Source organism: Mandrillus leucophaeus, unplaced genomic scaffold (assembly GCF_000951045.1).
Source record: "Mandrillus leucophaeus isolate KB7577 unplaced genomic scaffold, Mleu.le_1.0 Scaffold28, whole genome shotgun sequence".
NCBI classification, from domain to species: domain Eukaryota; kingdom Metazoa; phylum Chordata; class Mammalia; order Primates; family Cercopithecidae; genus Mandrillus; species Mandrillus leucophaeus.
This window is the reverse complement of record NW_012102920.1, coordinates 3,217,069-3,226,231: the sequence shown is the minus strand read 5'-3', so window position 1 is coordinate 3,226,231 and position 9,163 is coordinate 3,217,069. Positions and strand designations below refer to the sequence as shown.

The 9,163-nt window shown below is 45.7% G+C and overlaps 1 pseudogene across 1 annotated transcript in view; it reads left to right on the top strand.

Moving 5' to 3' along the window:
* The first annotated feature begins 3,257 nt into the window (after positions 1–3,257).
* LOC105543335 overlaps positions 3,258–9,163 on the top strand; it is a 21,610-nt pseudogene continuing 15,704 nt past the window's right edge. The window contains exon 1 of the transcript XR_001006607.1: positions 3,258–3,338. The product of XR_001006607.1 is annotated as an uncharacterized protein ARRDC1-AS1-like (transcript). The remainder of the gene's footprint in view (positions 3,339–9,163) is intronic.

The following is a 9,163-nucleotide window of genomic DNA, read 5'->3' as shown; positions in this document are numbered from 1 at the left end:
AAAAAAAAAAAAAAAAAATTAGCCGGGTGTGGTGGCGGGTGCCTGCAGTCCCAGCTACTCAGGAGGCTGAGGCAGGAGAATGGCATGACCCTGGGAAGCGGAGCTTGCAGTGAGCCAAGATCACGCCACTGCACTCCAGCCTGGGTGACAGAGCGAGACTCCGTCTCAAAAAAAGAAGGAAAGGAAAGGGGAAAGGAAAGGGCAAAGGAAAGGGGAAAAGAAAGGGGAAAGAAAGAAAGGAAAGAAAGAAAGGAAAGAAAGGAAGAAAGAAAATGCAAGGGACCCAGTCTTGAAAAAGAAAGACAAAGTCAAAGGACTCACATTTCCTCATCACAAAACTTATTACACTGCTGCAATAACACAGACAGGGTGGTACTCGCATAAGGACAGACGTATAGATCAATGGAATAGAACTGAGAACCCAGAAATGAACCATCACATTTATGTTCAACTGATTTTCAAAAATGATGGCCAGGCAATTCCATGGGGAAAACACAGTTTTTTCAACGAGTGCCGCTGAGCCAACTGTAAGTGAAAAGAATGAAGCCTGGATCCTACCTAACATCATGTACAAAAATTAAGTCAACACGGATCAAAGACTTAAAAGCAAGAGCTAAAACTATGCAACTTTTCCAAGGAAACAAACTCCCTGGTTTGGATTGGGCAATCAGACACGACAACAAAAGCAAAGAAACCAAGGGGAAAAACAAGAAAGTTGGATTTCATCAAAAATTAAAAACATTTGTGCTTCAAAGGAAAGCATCAAGAAAAGAAAAATTAGGCCGGGCGCAGTGGCTCACACCTGTAATCCCACCACTTTGAGAGGCCGAGGCAGGTGGACCACTTGAAGTCAGGAGTTCAAGACCAGCCTGACCAACGTGGTGAAACCTCGACTCTACTAAAAATACAAAAATAAGCCGGGCAAACACCTGTAATCCCAGCTACTCAGGAGGCTGAGGCAGGAGAATGGCTTGAACCGGAGAGGCGGAGGTTGCAGTGAGCCAAGATTTCACTTAGGCCTGGGCGACAGAGTGAGACTCTGTCTCAAAAAAAAAAAAAAAAAAATAGAAAGTGAAAAGATAACCCACAGAATGAGAGAAAAGATTTGCAAAAAAGTAGAGCAGGATGGGGGGTCGGGGAAGGATTAAGGAATGCCTGCTAACGGGTATGAGGTTTCTTTTTGGGGTGACAGAACGATCTGGAAGTAGTGGTAATGGCTGTACCATTCCAAACATACCAAAGAACCCCACTGAGGTGCACATTTTAAAATGTGAATTTTATAGTAAATGAATTACATCTCAAAAAAAATAAATCATCTGCGTCTGTACTGATATTGGAATATGGCAATAGCGATCAGTGTGAAGACATTTTCAAAGATGAAACACAGAAAACTTATCACACATAGGCACTTAACAGATGAACAGTTCCAGTAATTTTTATGACAGGGAACATTAACTTTGAACCCCAATTAAGCAAAATGTTATCCCCCAAAAAATTCTGTTCTTCTAATCAGTAGATCTGTATTACAAAAAAAAAAAAGTAGTCAACTATATTTTGATCTTTGTGAACAAAAATTTGTGGAGTTATCCTTGATTTTGCTTCTTGGTGCACGAGTCCGAAATACTATCCAGCCTGCACAGAAAGAGTTTGCCACTCCTGGAATAAACCGCCCCAGAGCTGACCCGAGCATGCCTTCCCTGTCTGGGCGAATGGCACCGCCACCCACCCTTCTTCTGCTCAAGCAGAAGAGGCAGCATTTGGCTCCGGCCTAGTCCCACAAGTCATCCTTGTGCCCTCCTCATCTGCCACATCACTGGTGACCACCCACTTCCTGAGGACTGCATTTGCTGCCTCCACTGCCGTCCGTCTACAATCCGTTCTTCACATAGCAGCAGGAAGACCAGGAAGGAAGCCAGAGCCTAACACGCAAACCTGATGAAGTCACTCCCTGCCTTGAAACCCTCCTACTGCCCTTATTACAAGGACAAGAATCATTAGCATGGTCTCCACAGCCCCATCAGCCCACCTAGGTTAGCAACCTGCCCCATGTGATGCTATACCCAGGAGGATAACCAAAGAAACAGTCATTAAATGGTTTAAAAAGTGGTCTTGGCCGGGCACAGTGGCTCACGCCTGCAATCCCAGCACCTTGGGAGGCCAAGGCAGGCACATGGCTTGAGGCCAAGAGCTCAAACCAGCCTGGGCAACATGATGAAACCCTGTCTCTACCAAAAATACAAAAATTACCTGGTGTGGTGGCACACACCTGTCATCCCAGCTACTCGGGAGGCTGAGGCGGGAGGACTGCTCGAGCCCAGGAGTTTAAGACCAACCTGGGCAACACAGCGAGACCCCATCTCAAAAACAAAAACAAAAAAAAGGGCACAACTCAGACTACATCTTGGTGCATTCGCCTCTGCATTTTCCAGGTGAACTGAGGCGGAAAGGTTGACTTACTCCCACCCGCAACTCTCAAGTGACTTCTGCGATTCCCTCCCAACTCTCCCCCAACGCCCTTCTACCGCACCGTCCTAGTCCAGGGCAGAGCCAGCTCTAACGTGTACCGGCCACGTGGGAAAGTCATCGAACCCCTCGACACGACAGTATCATTACTGCATCTAAGTGACAGTAAACATGCTGAAAAGGCAACAGACGTGACCCTGTGGCCCAGGTCCTTAGGAGGCTGATGTGGGAGAATCACCTGAACGAGATCGAGCCACTGCACTCCAGCCTGGACAACACAATGAGGTCCTGTCTCGAAAATAAACAAATACAAAACGTGTGTAAATTAGCCTGGTGTGGTGATGCACGCCTGTGGCCCCAGCTACTTGGGGGCTGAGATGGGAGGACAACCTGAGCCCAGGAGGTCCAGGATGCAGTGAGCTGAGACTGCGCCACTGCACTCCAACCTGGGTGACAGAGCAAGACCCAGTCTTAAAAATCAATCAATAAAGCAAAATTAAGTGATCTCAAATAAAAGAAAATGGAAACGGAACGCATGAGGGAGCAAGCCCACCTGTAACGTCTGGACAGCATTCTGTACGACGCATTGATCTGCATGATGGACACAGCTAACAGGGCCAGGAAATTGAAACAGAAATCACAAGAGACAAAACACAAACAAGTGGCTGGGGTTTTATGCTCCTTGTTGACGGCCCTAAATGTCTCCTGACCAAGCTGTGCAAAGGGAAGACCAGGAGACTCCGGCTATGGCAGGTGCCAGAGGGACAGGCTGCCTACACCACAGACGGCACAAAATGACGCCACCAGGAGTCCACGCGAGTCATGGGACCCCTGGGAGCACCACCTCCTCCTCCTGCCCCGGGCAGCTCACACAGGTAACGCCCAGGAAGCTTGAATTCAAACTCCAAAGACGCTTCGCTCTTTTGCTGTTCTGGGACCCAAAGGGTACCTCAGATTACCTGACTGAAACACAATGGAAAGACACTCATTTCCTCTTCCGTGAAATGGAGTAACTGGGTTAGTGACCCCACCTGATAAAGCTGTTGTAAGGATTAAATTGAAAACTCCATACAGGCCAGCGTGGTGGCTCACGCCTGTAATCCCAGCACTTTGGGAGGCCAAGGCGGGCAGATCACGAGGTCAGGAGATCGAGACCATCCTGGCTAACACAGTGAAACCCCGTCTCTAATAAAAATACAAAAAAAAATTAGCTGGGGGTGGTGGCGGGCACCTGTAGTCCCAGCTACTCAGGAGGCTGAGGCAGGAGAATGGCGTGAACCCAGGAGGCGGAGGTTGCAGTGAGCCGAGATCACTCCACTGCACTCCAGCCTGGGCGACAGAGTGAGACTTCATCACAAAAAAAATAATAATAAATAAAAATAAAATAAATAAATAAATAAATATAAGAATGATACCAGTTGTGATACATTCTTACTGGGGAAAAAAAAAAAAAAAGACAAATCTGCACCTGATGGAGCCCCTGGACCAGGGCTGTCCAACTGAAAGACAATGTGAACCACAGAGGGAACCATGTACGTAATTCCTAATTTTCTAGTTGTCACTTTTTTTTTTTTTTTTTGAGACGGAGTCTCACTGTGTCGCCCAGGCTGGAGTGTAGCAGCGCAATCTCGGCTCACTGCAACCTCCGCCTCCCAGTTTCAAGTAATTCTCCTGCCTCAGCCTCCTGAGTAGCTGGGACCACAGGCACATGCCATTACGCCTGGCTAATTTTTTGTATTTTTAGTAGAAGGTGGGGTTTCACCGTGTTAGCCAGGATGGTCTCAATCTCCTGACTTCATGATCCACCCACCTTGGCCTCCCAAAGTGCTGGGACTGGCATGAGCCACTGTACCCAGCCCGTCACATTTTTAAAAACCAGAAACACACCAAATAACTTTTAATATTTTATTTAACCCAATATATCCAAAGTAGTATATATCCACATGCAATCAACATTTTTAAAAGTATTAATGTGATCATTTACATTCTCTTTTTTACAATCTGCATTCAAAATCCCAGGTGTTTTCTGCACTCACCACACATCTCACCTCACACTAACCACGTTACAAGTGGTGGCCAGGCTGGTCACCACGTGTGGTGAGTGGCTCTCACACTGGACATCAGCAGTTCTAGATAGTAAGTGTATGTCAGTGACAGGCACTACAGGAAAGAGGAACATGCTAAACGCCACCGTTAAGATGCAATCAGCAAAACAAGGTTATAGGAAACGCTGGGACAAATGAACCATTCTCTTCAAAACTTAATTGCAAGAAAAAATAAAGACATGAGAAAAAATAAATAATAATAAAGACAAGGAGGAGAAATCAATATACTGAGATTTAAGAGATCTCTACCAAAGCTAAGGAATAGACCATATTTTGTTCCTAAACTGAAACAAGAAATCTGAACACTATTTATTGACTGAAATATTTACATTAACTGAAATATTCACAGAAAAAATATGCCTGAGAACTGCTTCAATATAATTACAGATAGGGTAGGGGTGAGGGAGGTATTACAGCTGAAACAAGACTAACCATTATAAGATAACTGTTAATGCTGGGGGACAGGTAACAGTGTTCATATATACCTACCTTTGAGGAAGTTTGAAAAAGTTCCATCATAAAAAGCCTAAAACATCTATACATGTATTTGTATGATCACGTGACACTTAATGAGGGGGATACATTCTGAGATATGCATCACTAGGTGATTTCATCACGGTGCAAACATCAAAGAGTGCACTTCCGCAAACCTAGACGGGATAGCCTATGACACACCTAGACTGTATGGTGAAGCCTACAAACCGGGATAGCCTATGACACACCTAGACTGTATGGTGAAGCCTACAAACCTAGACGGGATAGCCTATGACACACCTAGACTGTATGGTGAAGCCTACAAACCTAGACGGGATAGCCTATGACACACCTAGACTGTATGGTGAAGCCTATGGCTTCTAGGCTACAAACCTACACAGCGTGGCACTGTAGGTAAGTGTAACACAATGATACCTGTATGTCTGAACCTAGAAAAGGTAGCACACTACCCTGCTACAAAACAATGCCCACTACACGACTAGGCAATAAGAATTTCTAGCCTCTATTTTTTTTTTTTTTTTTTTTGAGACAGGGTCTCGCTCTGCTGCCCAGACTGAAGTGCAGTGGCACCAACATGGTTCACTGCAGTCTTGACCTCCTGTCAAACAACTCCCCCACCTCAGCCTCCCAGAGTAGCTGGGTCTACAGCACACACCACAATGCCCAACTAACTTTTTATTATTTTTTGTAGAGACAGGGTCTCATTATGTTGTCCAGTCTGGTCTTGAACTCCTGGGCTCAAATGATGCTCCTGCCTCAGCCTCTCCCAGTGCTGGGATGACAGGTGTGAGCCACCATGCCTGACTGCATTACAATCTTATGGGACCACCCACAGGTATGTGGTCTGCCATTGACCAAAATGTCCTTAAGTGACACACGACTGTATATTCATAAATATCATGAAATACGCACAGTAATACTGGGGACCTCCCAAGAGAAGAACTGAGTGGCTAGGGAGGTACTTTTTCAATTTTGTTTTATTTTTATTTTTTTCCCAAGATGGAGTTTCACTCTTGTTACCCAGGCTGGAGTCCAATGGCACAATCTCAGTTCACTGCAACCTCCACCTCCCAGGTTCAAGCAATTCTCCTGCCTCAGCCTCCCGAGTAGCTGGGATTACAGGCACCTGCCATCACGCCTGGCTAATTTTTTATATTTTTATTAGAGACAGCGTTTCACCATGTTGGCCAGGCTGCTCTCAAACTCCTGACGTCAGGTGATCGACCCGCCTGCCTCGGCCTCCCAAAGTGGTGGAATTACAGGCATAAGCCACTGCACACGGCCATACTTTTTCAATTTTGAACCATGTAACTGTCCTATATGCTCAAAAAATTAAATCTAAACACCTATATCATGACTAACCTAAGCCACTCAAGTCAAGCCTGCTCACTGGCCCCCTATTTCCACTACAGTCTCCCTTCATCCACTCAGCCAGGGTCATCTTTTTAAAATATCACTCCATGCCTAAAATCTTCAAGGACTGTCTACAGTGGTTATGAAACAGCCCAACTTGTTACCATGGTAACACGGCCCCGGATGACCTTGCCCTGCCTTGCCAGCTTCATCTCGTGCCACCCTCCCCTTCTGACCTTGTAACTCCACTGTGCACCAAAGGATACAGACCTCACCCAAATCACAGTCGAGGAAACTGGGACTTTTATATGTCACACACCATGCAGCTACCAAAAACACTGAAGACACGATTGCACGTCAGACAATACAGGACAGAGGAAGTACAACGGCACATAATCACTGATTACCAGCAATTAAAATAAAAACACAGACACTCATGCGGATCAGGAAAAAACAGATGACAAATATTTGGCGTTCTGAGGGTTCTAGGTTTTCTAAATTTGCTAAAATGCCTAATTTTTGTTAATGTACACTTCATACACCTTCTCATGCCAATTCATGTCTTACATCCTTTAAGACCTAGACTATGCGTTGGACAAGAAGCTGTTAAAGGGAAAAAAAGACCTAGACTAACTCATCTTCCTCAAGGAGCTTATCGCCACACATGTGGCCACAGCAATTATGGCCATCCAGCAGCCTCTTCTTGTTTACTTTTAACTGACTCTCATTTCCTACTCAGTAATATTTGCTCTGTTCTATTAGTAAATTTTGTAAAATCAGGGACCAATCTCTAAATTTTGTATGTCCTCTTACAAATACCTGGACTAGCACCGTATAAACAGAGAGTGCTCAAACAGCATCTTCAATATGCTGTGATCAGAACCAGCCTGTCACAACTAGAATACAGAAAGAAATCCACAAGCTTTCCAGAACGAAACAGCAGCTCACAGTGACATTCCTGGGAAAGAGACCTCTTATCTAGGAGACTCCATTTCAAAGGAAATGCTACCTCTGAAGAGGTACAGCAGCCACTTTAGCTTTTATTTTTCGAAATCCAAAACCATCAAAGAGATTTTTTTTTTTAATATATGAAAATATTACAAGTTAAAGAGAAGCAAAACAGTAAGAAAGGAGATTTCTCAGTCCTGGAAGTAATGCTTTCTGTATCATACCTGCCATGGGCCAAATTAACTGGGCTCTAATAACTATTCTCAGCCGGGCGCGGTGGCTCACGCCTGTAATCCCAGCACTTTGGGAGGCCAAGGAGGGCCAATCACGAGGTCAGGAGATCGAGACCATCCTGGCTAACACAGTGAAACCCCATCTCTAGTAAAAACAGAAAAAATCAGCCGGGCATGGTGGCGGGTGCCTGTAATCCCAGCTACTCGGGAGGCTGAGGCAGGAGAACGGCGAGAACCTGGGAGGCAGAGCTTGCAGTAAGCCGAGATCGCACCACTGCACTCCAGCCTGGGCGACAGAGAAAGACTCTGTCTCAAAAAAAAAAAAAAAGAAAAATTGGTCGGATGCAGTGGCTCACACCAGTAACCCCAACACTTTGGGAGGCCGAGGCAGGCAGATCACCTGAGGTCAGGAGTTCGAGACCAGCCTGACCAACATGGAGAGCTCCCACCTCTACAAAAAATACAAAAATAGCCGGGCATGGTGGTGGGCACCTGTAATTCCAGCTACTCAGGAGGCTGAGGCAGCAGAAACGTTTGAACCTGAGGGGCGGAGGTTCCAGTGAACCAAGATTGCGCCACTGCACTCCAGCCTGGGCAACAAGAGCAAAACTCCGTCTCAAAAACAAACAAAAAAAAACAAATACAAAAGCAAATAACTATCCCTACCTGGTCTGCTGAGTGAGCAACTTAAAATCAAACTGCCCACTTACGTGAGGAAAAGGCATCCATCAGCCATGCTAAATCCAATGAAATGATTAAAAAAAAAAAAAAAAAAGGCTCCTAAAGAACCCAAAACATGACTCTTATAAGCCAAATTATTTTCAAAGAAAAACTCAATAAAATGTGGTCAAACCTACACAGCTCTTTGAGCACATGACAGAAAACCAGGGCTCTAGCCCCAGCTCTGGCTCTGGCCACACGTAAGATCTCCAGTAACTAAGGTAGCCACAGATGCTCTTTTCGACATGCGAGCTGAGGCACAAACATCACTCTTGCTGGCCCTTATTATGACTCCAGAACCTTCTGAGCACAACCAAGAACTGACACAGTAAGATCCCAAGACAGGCCACCCTTTTCATAGGACAGCTGTGCTTCTAGTTTATGGGAGAACCTGCTTCTCAAGATTTATGGAAAACGCTTCTCAGGCCAGGCACAGCAGCTCATGCCTGTGATCCCAACACTTCGAGAGGCCAAAGCGGGAGAATCGCCTGAGCCCAGCTGGAGATCAGCCTGGGCAACACAGTGAGACTCCATCTCTACAAAATGTTTTATAAATTATACTAAATGTAATTAAAAATTAAATGTTTAGGTGGCTCACATCTGTAATTCCAGCACTTTGGGAGGCCGAAGCGGGCAGATTACGAGGTCAGGGGATCAAAACCATCCTGGCTAACATGGTGAAACTCCATCTCTACTAAAAATACAAAAAATTAGCCGGGCCTGGTGGCGGGCGCCTGTAGTCCCAACTACTTGGGAGGCTGAGGCAGGAGAATGGCGTGAACCCGGGAGGCAGAGATTGCAGTGAGCCAAGATCGCGCCACTGCACTCCAGCCTGGGTGACAGAGC